Here is a 14,177-nt window from a genome sequence, read left to right on the forward strand (position 1 = left end):
AGGAATCCCGAGATTATCCCCCAGGGAAATCGATACAGGAAGCCATATGGAGAATCTATAGAAAAAATCCTGGAAAAAAAACCCAAAGAAATTCCTGGATTGATCGTTTGAGTGATTCATGGAGAAATATCTGAAACACGTAGTGAATCTTCGGTAGAATCTTTTGAAAAATCCCTAGAGTAATTCCTGTAAAAATCCCTAGGAAAATCTCTAAAAAAAACCTGAATAAATACTCGGAATAATTCTAGAAGCGATTATTGCAGGGTCCCTGCTAAAAACGCCGAAATTTGTTTGCTTTTTTTGAACCTCTAGCTATCTTTTCTACTGATTGGAAATGTCACCCTCAATCGTTTTCAGAAAATGACTCGTTGAAAGATTATTCATCTTTTTTGTGCACTTGTTGAGATTTCTTGCATTTGATTTTTATGCAATCTTGCGTAACAATCTTGCTCTCTGTGGACACTGAAGGTTTAAAAGAATTAAGAAGGGTATTTCATGGAGCATGCCAGTGACAAGTAAAACAAGCTCATCAATTAGTAAGTCATCAATAGCATATACTCGTTCGATGCATGCTAAACAAGTTCGAAGGTCTCCAATCAGCTGTAGGCAGTAGGTATTTATGATTCCAACTATATAAACGAATTTCTCACTGAAAGCGCATTTTCTCAGCGCAGTGGCATATTTCTTTACTCATTCACAACATCGCATCGTTCGAAAACCACAGACCAGATGATATTGCATGCAGGAACACTCGAAGCCGCATGCGCAGCTCTGGTGCATCGACGGCCGAGCCGAACTCTACCGACCAGCGACAGTCCACCTGTTTCTCGCCTTCAACATGGGAAGCATCAAAATATTGGTAGATAGATAGAAGGGAAGCTCGGCAGAACCTTGACCTCGTCACCATCAACTGGCATCGTTGTCGCCACCGTCGTCGTCGTCGCCTTCACGGATATCCTCGACACAGGACGAACAGCAGAAGGCTCTTGATTTCTCCAACTGTGCGAAGTAGCAGCCGTGGAGAGCTTCCTTCATTTGGAAACGTTTTCTGGTTCATCAAAGACTGTCCGGCTGGAATCCAACGCGGAAAGGTACTTGCAACATTCGTTTCTGAACGTTTTGTGAAATCGTGTGCCAACAATTAGGTTAGTGCTAGATTGTGTTTGTACATTATCACCTAGTTTTATCGGTTGGTCACTTCGAAAAGGTACAAGTAAGATAGGGACTGAATCTTGTCCCAGTTTCAAGTTGTGTTTCGATAGGTATCAGTGATAGGCTTTGGTCGGAGTAGCGCTGATACGATTCTTCAGACGTAAAATTGAGTTAGAAATGATATTAGAGTAAATTTAGGCTTAATTCAATAACCCTTGATGAAGAAAATATTGATTGATTTGTCATAAAACGCCACATTAGTGAAAGTTGATTTCCATTATATAATCGCAGAACCATCACACAACCGAGCGAATCGGAGCGAACGCGTGTTCCCGGAGAAAGAGAACCTCACAAATCTACACCAACCTACAGAACCGAAAGAGAGTGCAGCACATAGCAGGAGAGCTGATATGACTTCGCCAAAGATAACCGCGGACAAGACAAATGCAAATGCACCGCAGGATGCGACCGAGGTCAGCAACGGCAATGCAGCTGCGGCCGGATCCAGTGCGGACAGTGTCGCTGCTGCAGCGGCGAGTGCAGAGAGCTCGCCGGGGACCACCGGACCCTACGGGGTTTTCAGCTGGTTGAAGGTCTTCCGTTTTGCCAATCTCATGATCAAGCAGGGATGCTAAACAGTGAACAACAATTCCAAACTGTCAAAACGTGCTATGTCGTTGTAAAAGATAAAATATTCCTTCTATCAGTGATGCAACTAGGAGAAACTAATCGCGGTAGACTTGTAGACTAGCACTTTGTCAGAGTTACGTATGTATTTAAGTTTTAGGTTCAAATAGAATCTATCGATTGGAAATCTTTTAAAGATAAACACCACAGAGTTTATGTAACATGTTTGTTAGTTCATAAGGTTCTCTCAAAAAATAAATACGTGGTAAGCACGAAAATGAAACGGGGTTTTCAATCAATCTATTGTGAATTCTACATTTAAAGTTGTTACACTCGATACTTCTATGTCATGGGGTTGTTATTTTGTATGTTTTGTAACAGCTCTTCATCACTTTTCATTTTTGATCAATCAACAGCGAATCTTCTGTGATTTTTTAGGCCAACCTTCACTCTTTTCGTCACTTATAAAATAGGATAATTGTTTTTCAGCAAGCGTACCTATAGGTATGTACCTACCTACATAGCCGTTTCTCCCCATCAAGCGGTGCTTTTCACTCGCACTTTCGCTTCCCTTTCGTTGCAACATTCGCGCTTCAATTCTCCGTGACAGATGTTTATCTGCGTTGATATCTCGATGCTTTCCCACCTTTCTCGGGTGTTTTGCTGCAGTTACATATTGGCGCATCATATCATGATGGGTGTAATTTATGAATGCACTACATACTAGGTATGAGCCGAAAAAAAAAAAACGAAGTGAGAATCTAAAAGAGACATTTACTGTTATTACCTATCAGCATGATGGAATGTGAGATATAGACACTGAGCCGTTTTACGTTAAAATCAGCGTCATAAATGTCATAGTATTTTAGATTTGGCTTGGATTTATTATGATTTTATTATGGTTGCGAGCCGAACATGCTTTTTGTTTACCGACGTTTAACGATGTTAGAGAGCACTTTCAAATTGTATGTTGAAACCTTTTAAAAAAAAAACGATTGCATCAAATTTTGTCCCTTGGTGAAACTTGGTGTGTATCAGTGGAGAACACTCAACGGCTGCAGGTCTTCATCAATAGATGTCTGCGGTATATAATTCGTGCATGGTGGCCTCACAATTGGATCTCCAACGTGGAGCTCCATTGTCGATGTCATCAAAAGTCTATAGCGACAGAAATTCGGGAGCGAAAGTGGAGGTGGGTCGGCCACACTCTACGCAGGGGCGTTAGGGGGCAAGCAAGCGTCAGATTGGAACCTAGCAGGACTTCGCAGCAGAGGCAGACCCAGAGGCTCATGACGGCGCAGCTTCAACAACGAAATAAAACAAGTCGACGGGAATTTGACCTGACCACAGGTCAAGGCGATGGCGGACAATCGCCCAGGATAGAGATCTTTCAATTCGGTCCTGTGCACCACCGTGGGTGCACAGGGAGTGATGCGCCGTACTATAATCAGATCATGCCGAGATGTCGATGATTGTTCGAACTTCGAAACATGGAGAAGTGGTTCCTTTTCTAGAGCCGAATACCACTGACGGGACTGGTATTTGGTTACTCTGATTCCCATTCTTCGAGAAGTTTATCAGTGATCCTCTTTTTTCGTTGAGTGCGCAGGCTATTATTGATGCCCGTACTGCTCATCTACGCCTCCACCTTCCGGAGCATCCACTGCTCGAGTTTCAAGTTCGTCAACGAACGATCTCTTCATAGCTAGATCTTCTATTTAGCGTTGCTGGAATCGTAACCAGAGTCTTTCCTCCCCCGTTATGAAGGCGATGGTCAACGCTGCGTTTATTCCGAACATCAAGAAGTCTCCGTCCTCATTTTCGGCTGATGCAGATGTGGTCAATTTAATTTTCAGTATGTCCACCTCTAGAGACCCCTGACAGATCCTAATGGATTTTAAATGACTTTTGCGGATCTTTGCGGACTTTGACATTCCATCGCAGACCTTTACGAATTTATGGACTTGCGCGAACACCGGTTACGCTTGTAGATATCAAGGCTCATATTTGGGTTTCTTGGAAGACCTGAATGATCCGTATAGCTCAATACATTCAATTGTTAGAAGGGTAATGGGTAATACTGATATGCCATCATAGAGTTTTTCGTCTACCTAGAACATCCGTGGCACTAAAAAAATATGCCGTTATCTTGTGTGCAATGCACTGTGCAGCTTCGAAGTAAATGCCTTAGTAAAAACATATAAAAATAACATTAATAGATCACAATACTGTATTAGTAGTGTGGTAACCGACGCTTGAAATTGAAAATTCCAAAACCACCATTTTGCTTTATACACCACAAATAGATCAAAACACTTTCATAGATAGAGGAGGTAAAAATTTCAAAAGCATAGCAGACCTTAGCAGAATTCATGACCTGTATAACATATTTCATATACCTTTAAGCCGTAAAACTTAAAAGTTTCGAAAAATTACAGAATTACCGATATAATACTGTTGGCCATCTTGTAAATCAATTTTAATACAGTGGTGACCCGATTTTGTCAAACCCCGATTTTGTCTATCCCCGTCAGCTTTTTGGCGCGATTTTGTGAGCTTGATTAAGTATCGATGATTTCAAGCCTGTTTATAATCTTTGCAGTTGCAGAGTTATAAACTGACAGTTTGTTTTGCCAATTGTTCATTTTGCAATCGTATATTGCGTGGCAGGCACGATAGCTAAGAATATCATTTGGAAAGGGCATACATAAAGGGATAAAGGATGATAAACTAACATATTTCTGATCCCCTAGTTTTAACCCTATCCAACCTTTTTAACAAATATCGTATCAAATACGGGAATCTTTCCAATGATTCCTCCAGGTATCCTTGCTAGGGTTATTTCAGGAGTTCATGCTGAAATCATTCGCGCAGTTTCTACTTGGATTAATCCAGATCCAAGGATTTTTGCATCGTTTTCATACATGGATTACTCGAGGAACTCCAAATTGGGTTCTTATAGAAATTCTTCTCAACTTCTCAAGAAATTACTAATGGGAATTATGGCGGCTACTGCTACAAGAATTATTGTTGGGATTTATGTATGAATGCCTAAAGGGCTTTCTTCAGAAACTCTTGTTCGGATTCTTCAAGCAATTCCTGTAGTGGTTACTCCAACAAGTCATCGTGAGATTCCTCCTACGACTCTTCAGTATTGTATTTGTCCAAGGATTCCTGCAAGAATTCTTCCAGAAACTCATTTCCGTATTCCTTTAGAAATTCCTGGGTTTCTTCCAAGTATTCTGTCAGGATTTCCTAGGATTCCTCCGGATATTCTTGCTGGAATTGCTTCAGGAATGTCTAATGGGATTTGTCCAAAAATTTCTCATATGATTCCTCCATGAATTTCTTCCAGGATTCCGGAATTTCTCCAAAAATTCCACTTAGGATTCCTCCAGAGATTCATTCAAGCATTCCAGGAACTCGTTCAGAGATTTTATCTAAAGTTCCTCCAGAACTTCCTCATGGGATTTCTGCATAAATTCATCTTGGGATTTCTCCAGTAATTTCTGCCGAGACCGCTCAAGCAATTACTGATGGGGTCTCAGCAGAGTTTTTTTTTTCCTGGAGAAGCCTCCAGATATTGTTCCATATATTCTTCCAGGAATTCCTCAGTGGACTCGTTTAGAGATTTATCTTGAGACTTGAGATTCCTCCAGCAATTTCTCCAAAGATTCTTCGAGGGATTCTCCAGGAATTTCTCTTGGTCTTCTTCTTTTCCTTCTTGTTGGCTCGACGTTCGCATTGGAACTTGGCCTGCCTCTTCAACTTAGTGTTCTTTGAGCACCTCCATAGTTAATGATTGAAGGTCTTTCTTTGCCTGCCATTGTATGAATTTGTATACTGTGAGGCTACGCTATGAGGCTACGCTATGTCCAGAGAGTCGAGAAAATTTTCCCGACCGGAACAGGAATCGAACCCGCCGTCTCCATCCATAGCCTTCACCACTAGGCTAACTGGTGTTCCAAGGGAATTTTCCAGGTATTTTTGGGATTCATCCAGGTATTCTCACTGGGATTAGTCCAGGAGGTTTTGCTGATTTTTTCCAAAGAAATTCTGATGAGATTCCTCAAGGAGTTATTATTAGGTTCATCAAGGTACAAATAGATTCTTGTAGAAATTCCTCCTGTGAATCCTTCAAAAATTCTTCTAGGGATTGCTCCAGTAGCTTCAGAATTTCCATTCATCCTGGGATGCCTCCAAAAATGTCTCCAGATATTGCATTAGAAAATGTCCAAAAGATCCCTACCCGGATACCTTCAGAAATGTCCCCGAACATTTATCTAGAAGCTCTGGAGAACCTTTCAGAGTTTTGTCCAGGGATTCTTGTAGCCATTACTCTTGAGAATTGACTAGCGGTTCTTCCAAAAAGAACCGAAGGTACGAGAATGAAGTGAAAAGCTTTTCGGATTCTGCACCACAGAGAGAACTTATCACAATGCAGTTGTGTTGCAAAGATCAGCGGTTTTCAATCTAGAGTTACGGGCCCACAAGAATAGAAAGTGCTAAAAAGACGTGCAAATGTTTTGTCGGATCTCCAATATAGACATGTTGAACAATTTAGTGTTTTTTGATCCATGGTCACGGGCCACGTAAATATCTCAAGACCCATAAGCAGGGTTGTAAAAATCACATTTTGCTGAACTGAATGCTTTTGGCATTCATTTTCGGCTCCGCTGTGAGATACTTGAAAGTGAACACAGAAAAACTCAACTAACTCACGGGAATTTCTTAAGCACCGAAAGTGGTGGAAAGTTGTGTAAATATTTTTCGGATTGAAGAAGCAAGTATCTTGAATACAGATGCATTGCAATGATCAGTGGTTCCTTATTAATGGTCACGGGCCACGCGAAATTCACAAGAACAATACACTTGAGGAGGAAATGAAAATGTTTTTTTTTCGATTCTGGGTGTATGTATGATTTAATAGATTTCGGATTTTTTTTTTGAATCTGATTGTTTGTATTTAATCCTGTAAATTTTACAGTATTTTCATAATAATTATTTCTAAACTCAATTATTGAATGAACTTCCTGATTTGTTACCAGCAGAGTAATTGAGAAAATGTCACAGACATTTATTTAGTATGTTTCAATATATGTACGTCTAATATCCTGGAAGACGGAAATTCCTCGAGATTCACCAGAACACACTCGAATAATTCTGGGATAGGAATATACCAAAATTACCTCCAAGAATTCCGTCCATTATACCTTCAGAACTCCCGGAATAGCGTAATAAAATTCCTAGAGTATTTCACTAGATTTTTTATTGGAACTTTTTTAAACATTTCTTAAGAAGTTCACATAAATCTTTTGGAAATGTCGACACAAATAACTTCTAAAATGGGTTAACGCCTTAAGACCTCCAGAATAAGTAACTTATTTCAAGCATATGTTACATGTAAATTTGCTTTGATATGTTTTAACATCTCTTGGATGTTTTACAATCTTCACCGGTACCTCTGGGGGAGAACTAGAGATTCAACATGATTGTTCAAGCTAAGGCGTCAGCACAGACAAACAGACGTAACACTCTGACATTTCCCAGCGTACACCGATTTAACGGTTTATTTAAAAAAAAAATGATAGTTGGCCTGGCCAACTGCCCACCCGTAGCGCTCGCATAGTTTTTGTTCGAGTTTGACGTTTGCCCACTACCGCCACCTAGTAGATGGTCGGCCAAACTCAGTCATTTTAGTATTGGGCGAACAGGTTTCCGGGACTATTATTTGAATCGAAAAATGTTCGAAGTGTTACGTCTGATTGTCTGTGGCGTCAGTAAGAGCAGGTAAGACACTATTTTTTTCGGCTTAGGTCATAGAGCGTTGATTATAATGAGAATCTCCACGAAATAGGAGTACGCCAGTATTGATGGTGGTCTGCAAATTTCGGCGCTTCAGGATTCAGCCTGTCTGATTTCACTACCAAGGTACAGACCTATATATCATCAGCAAGCAAGGACAAGTAAAACGATATCGGGACGCGGAATGGGCGCGCTAGCATCCACCGAACGAAAAATTCAACTGGCTTGAGAGGGCGACCACCAACCGGCAGGTTTCTGAGGATTACTACGACCCGGAAAAACCGGATAGATGTTTTCTGGAGGGGGCCCAGGGGGCCTGACTTGAGATGACATGGTCGTCCGATATTTGAATATGCAAATCTGGATTGCAGTTTTAAAGAATCAAAATGACTGGATTCTCCAGAAATTCCTTCAAGAATGCATCTAGGGATTCCACCAGACATATCTTTGGGGATTTGTCCTTAAATGGGGATTTGGATATCTTTAGAGGTTCCTTCAGTGATTGTTCCAGTACTGTTTTCGCGGTTTCCATCGAGAGTTTAACCAGAGATCCTTTATAGTATTTCTGCAGGTATTTCTTCAGAGATGTCTTCCAGAATTTCACTAGAAATTGCTCCAATTAATCCATCTGTAATTCGCAGTATTTCTACAGGAATGTCTAGCAGAAATTCTTCAGATCCAATTGTTCCTTAAATAATTCGTCTAAAAATTATGGCAGACATGGAATTCTTCAGATGTTTTTATCCAGTGATTCCTACAGAATCTTCCAGGAATTCGCTAAGAAAACTGTCCTTCTCTTCTTCTTCTTGGCGTAACGTCCTCACTGGGACAAAGCCTGCTTCTCAGCTTAGTGTTCTATGAGCACTTACTTCCACAGTTATTAACTGAGAGCTTCCTCTGCCAATGACCATTTTGCATGTGTATATCGTGTGGCAGGCACGAAGATACTCTATGCCCAAGGAAGTCAAGGAAATTTCCTTTACGAAAAGATCCTGGACCGACCCGGAATCGAACCCGTCACCCTCAGCATGGTCATGCTGAATACCCGTGCGTTTACCGCCTCGGCTATATGGGCCCTAAAGAAAACTGTCCTGTGATTCCCTTAGGAAATCCTCGTGGGTTTTCTACAGAAATTCACCCGGGAATTCCTTCTGTGATTTTTCTGAAATAACTTTTGGGATTATTTTAAAAATAACTTCAAACACTCTTCTTGCGATTCCTCCACGAATTCCTTCAGGAGTTGTTCCAGCATTCCTCTGTGGATTCCTTCAGGGATTCGTCTAAAAAATCCTACAGGGATTCGTCCAGGAATTCCTCTATAAAGTTCGCTAGTGATTCCTCTAGAAATTCCTCCAGGTATTCCTCTTGATATACCTCGAGCAATTTTTCTAGAGATTCCACCAGGGGTTAATCAAGGAACTCCTCCAGGAATTCTTTCAGGGATTTGTTCAAGAATTCCTCCAGGGATTCTTCCTGGAAGTTCTCCAGTGATTCTTCAATAAAATCCAGCAGAAATTTATCTAGGATTTCGCTAGAGATTCCTCCTGGAGTTTATTAGAAGATAGCTCAAGGAATTTCTCTAGAAATTTCTCCAGAAAATCTCTCAGGTATGTCTACTGAAATTCCTCTGGAAATACCTAATGGAATTTTTGCAGGGATTCCTCCAGGAGTACCTTTGGAGATTTCTCAAGGATTCCTCCAGTGATTCCTCCAGGTATTTTCTAGAAATACCTCATGAAATTCCTGTAGAAATTCCAAAAGGGATTCCTCGAGGAATTTCTCCATAAATTCTTTAAGGATTCCTCCAGGGATTCTTCCTGAAAGTTTACCAGCGATTCTTCAAGAAAATTCTCAAGAAATTCCTCCAGAAGTTCCTCTGAAGATTTCTCAAAGAATTTCTCTAGATATTCCTCCAGGAATTAGCACAGGCATGTCTCCAGGCATTCCTTCAGGAGCTTCTCTAGGGAATTCTCTAGGGATCGCTCTTGAAATTCCTCCAGGAATTCTTTTAGGAATACCTCCAGGCATTCCTCAAAGAGTTCCCCCAGGGATATTCATAGGCATTCCTCCAGGGATTCATCCAGGCATTACTTCAGGATTTGATTCTGGAACTCCTCCAGGAATACCTTTAAAATTCCACCAGGATTTACCCCAGGAACTCCTGCGAAAATTACACCAGGAATTCTTGCAGAATTTATACACGAATTATTTCAAGAGTTTATACACGAATTATTCCAAGAATCCGGGGTTTCCTCCAAGGATTTCTCCAGAGATTTCTCCAGAAATTGGTTCAAGAGATTCCTCCAGTAATTCCACCAGGATTTACCAGTAATTTACCAGAAATTCCTCGAGGAATTTACCAGGAACACCTACAGGGATAACACTAAAGATTCTTCCGGAACAGAAGATACTAAAAACCATCAGAACTAAACCAATTTAAAGTGTCGTAGTGAAAGATGGGGCAATACAAAGTTTGCCGGGTCAGCTAGTACTGTAATAAATGCTTTTGTCGTACTGTCGCACTTTTCTAGACCACCTCCTCCCTTCTTACAAATTTTGAACGTTATTTGTGAACGTGACCACAGATTGAAAACTCCTGAGGTTAACAACACCACTATACTGTAATGAGTTCGTCCTAGAGACGCAGAATCCTAAAACAAACATTCACACATTCTTCTTGGACTTTCGGTTCTTGCGTGGCTTGTGACCACAGCTTGGGAACCACTGTAATAAATGCTTCTTGAGACTCAGAATCTGAAAACTTTTTTTCAGAGAGACCTGGGAACCGCTGATCTGTACAATACCACTATATTGTAATACATGAGATGCAGAACCCAATAAAATCTCACCCTCTTCTAAAACTTTCAGATCTTGAGAAATATGCGTGGTACGTCACCCACGACTGGGAATCATTAAATTTTGCAACACTGTTGGTAGTAGAGCTCCTTGAAGCGAACAGATTGAGAGATAATTAGTGAGAATTAGTGCGTAAAGGGGTGGGGATTCATAAATTGAGTTTGGTGAAAATAAAGTGAGCGTAAATGGGGGTTTTAGTGCAATTGGGAGGTGAGCAATAATTGGAAATAGGGTACAGATTTTGTGAAATACAGATTAGGGAAAAAATAAACCACGGTCTCCCCGTTGTTTTGAATCTGTCGGCCGAATCGTGAAAACTTCTGTTAGCGCTACGGTTACAGATCCGGATAGTTTTTCTGCCAAAGTGAGATTTTTTTTAATCGTAGTTTCAAACAGGAAGACTTGGAAGAAATTGAAGTGTGGTGAAGTGTTTTTTTTTACAAATACGGTGCTATCAGTGGGTGAATTGTCCGTGTCTGGTGAACCAGGGAAACATCGACATACGGCACCGGTCATGGGTGGATCATCGAATAGGAAACGCTATCCGGGTGAGAAATTTCCAATCTTTGTTATACTGAAGAATTAGTTGAGTGGAGAATATCGCTTGATTTCCCGGGGCTCGACGACTGCGCTTCTAGTTCTTCAACAATTTATGCTGACCTGCTTGCTTACGCATAATGTTTTGATGTTTAGGTAGTGCCGCTCCGCTCAGGCGTTGGATTTTCTGTGGGAGCGGGCGGGTAAGCGTGGGTTTTGTGCAGAAGTCCTTGGAGTTTGCTGACCATCACGCTAGATTCAGAATACCCATTAATGGGTACTTTAGTACCCATTTCAAACTAAAGTGGCTTAACCCATTTAATGGGTATTTGGCGTTTACCCATTAATGGGTATTCGTCACAAACTTCATAAAATGGGTATTATTTACTCTTGATTTTCAACTAAAAAATGGGTAATAAAACCCCATTATTTCGAGGGCGGTATTGCAGATTGAGGTTAGGGTATTCGGCAAACTTTTTAAACATGGATAAGCAGAAAAGATTAACTGTAGTATGTAAACTGTATATTTCGATATGCAAATTAGTAATATTTCACATCTTATTTTCAAATTATCCATCATCTTTGGAGCTCATTTGGCTTGTTGAATGCTTTAAGGACAAACGTCTTGAAATCCCGCTTCAACAGCGCATCAGCACTTCAAACGCACAAATCTCAAGAAGCAAGCTTCAAACAACAGTGTATTTTATTATTCTGTTCTTGCTCACTTGTAAGAAGCTTAAAATAAGAAGATCAGGTGCGCTGGATTTGTTTACGAAGAGATTTGTGCGCTCAAAATCGTGAGTAGGTGCCAAAGTCGGCCATTCTGGCGGCCATTTTGGGATTCTAACAAGTCTGTCCTTAATGTCCATCAGCAGCGGAACCCACACTTTCCGGGACTCATCCAACTGTAATGAATAAATATGGGTCATAACTTTTCAGAACGACAAATGTATATAAACTTACCTGTTACCGAGTAACATTTCTAGTCTCTCCGTCTCCGTTCTCTTCTACGAGGTTTTCTGGTGCAATTTGTCATTTTGCTTGTAATATTTCTTTCGAAAATTGCTAAGTCCAACAATGGCGGTACTAAAAGTCACAAACAATCATGCGTACTATTCACCCATTATTTTCATCAGAAAGGGAACTTCATAATGGGGTTTGAATACCCATTATTTGATGTCAGAAAAAGCCCCATTTTTTGACAGCTCCATACTGTTGCCAAAAATGGGTACTTAAGACTCATAAAATGGGTTTTTGAGAACTAGCGTGATTGGTATTAACCTTTCTCTCCGAATCGAGCGTTCGATGGTTTCATGATGAAAATATGATTTTGAAGACTGCCTTGAAGACTGTTCGATGCGTATGATGGGGGAAGGGATAATTTGGTCATCAGCAACTTCTCTCCGGAATCTTTTGCAGATGGCGGCAGATCAGAGTGGCCATGTTGCATGTAACTAGGTGAATCTATTACTTTCATTACAGCAATAATTCTCAGGTGGTAATTAGCCTGTGTATGTTGGCAACATTCTTTTGTTTCTTGACTTTTACTGCGAGTCCCGTTTGGTGCTATCCTGCTCACTCTCACGGGGATTTTGAACACAGTGCTCGAGTACGTTGTTATCGCTGGCGTGGGTAGCTTTTTGGTGGTATACCAGTTGTTTTATGTGATTTACGGAAATCATAGCATTCAAACTTGATTTTTTTTTTTTTACTCACTTAACCTAATTTACAGCTCTTTTGTCCACTAGGGCACTACGTGAGCGATTCCAATTGGACGCTGCACTTACATTTTGTACAGCGCCTACATGTATTCTATTCTAATTCAACTATATCGAACTGGTGTCTTGTTCTGCTTCAACTTTTCTACCCTGTCCATGGTAGAATGATGAGCACGATGATGCCAATGTGTGGCTGCTGTTCCTTTTCCAGTCCGATTGGGGGTCCATTATGAGTTGCGGTTCGCCGATATCCAAATTCCGGGTCCGTTAGAGCTATATGGCTCCGAAGAGGGTCAGGTGCCAGCTGCTCTCGGGGGGAAGAGCAACTGACGAAAAATTGCAAGTGCCGGGGCTGGGTTCGAACCCATGACCATCCGCTTATGAAGCGAACGTGTGGACCACTGCGCCACGGGCCCCGACCAAAACTTGAATTTTGATCTGGCTGTTTCCAGAATGAAATATTTGATCATAGCAGGATAAATATTTAACACAATGTGTTCTATTTTCGCGTTCTCTTTTATTGTTTACTACTTATAAACGTTTTATTCCAGTAGGATTCAGGTAAATATACTATTACATAGAGGAGGATTCAGGAAAATCTATTATTTTTCCTTTTCTATTTTAGATGTGAAAACGCACACCCAAAGAGGATCAAGTTGGGAAAGGAACCAGGCATCATCCAAAAATATTTTGTGCACCTAAACGTTGACCAAACGTTTCCTTTGAACTTGACCCTTCCACTAACACCCAAATTCCCGTGACGCCTAGGCCTGAAAGAATGTAGAGGTCTCTATGTACTTTCATAGGTGTCCAAGTAATCTTCCTTTCCCATCCCTCAGCTGTCGCAAGGACGTGGCCAGGACAGCACTCGACCGTTGGAGGATTGCGTCAATCTTGTCTAAGAGTCAGAGATTAGTCCCAAATCTTTGTGCTTTGGTAACGGACAGGAAGGATGCAACCCTCATAACAGCGATCCAGAGCTGTACCACCTACGAATTTGTGCGACTTGCTTAATGCTAATGCTAATGCTAATGCTACAGATTAGGGAAAAAATAAACCACAGTTTTCAAATACCTACCCAGACAACCAGAACTCGCATAAAAATGCATAGATTTCATCATATTATCACTAACACACCTCACAATCGCATAAATGTAAACCCTAATTGCAACCAAAGTGTAAAATTCACCGCAAAAAATGACTTTTCAATTCTTTTTAGCGATGCACAAAACTGAATCGCATAATCACACAAGCAAACTCGCACAACAACACTTGAACTCGCATTTACCGCGCACTGCGATGATTTTGCGGATTTCATCTTGTTATGACAGCTCTACTTGCATTAGTGTATCAATTAACTCGTACAAATGCAAAAGCAACTTTGTTTACGTTTACATACAAACTCACATAAGCGAGAATCTATTATGCGTACATAATATGATTTGCAATGTGATAACAAGGAAAAAGTTGCTACACTGTGGT

The sequence above is a fragment of the Aedes albopictus genome, chromosome 2, assembly GCF_035046485.1.
Source record: "Aedes albopictus strain Foshan chromosome 2, AalbF5, whole genome shotgun sequence".
Lineage (NCBI taxonomy): Eukaryota > Metazoa > Arthropoda > Insecta > Diptera > Culicidae > Aedes > Aedes albopictus.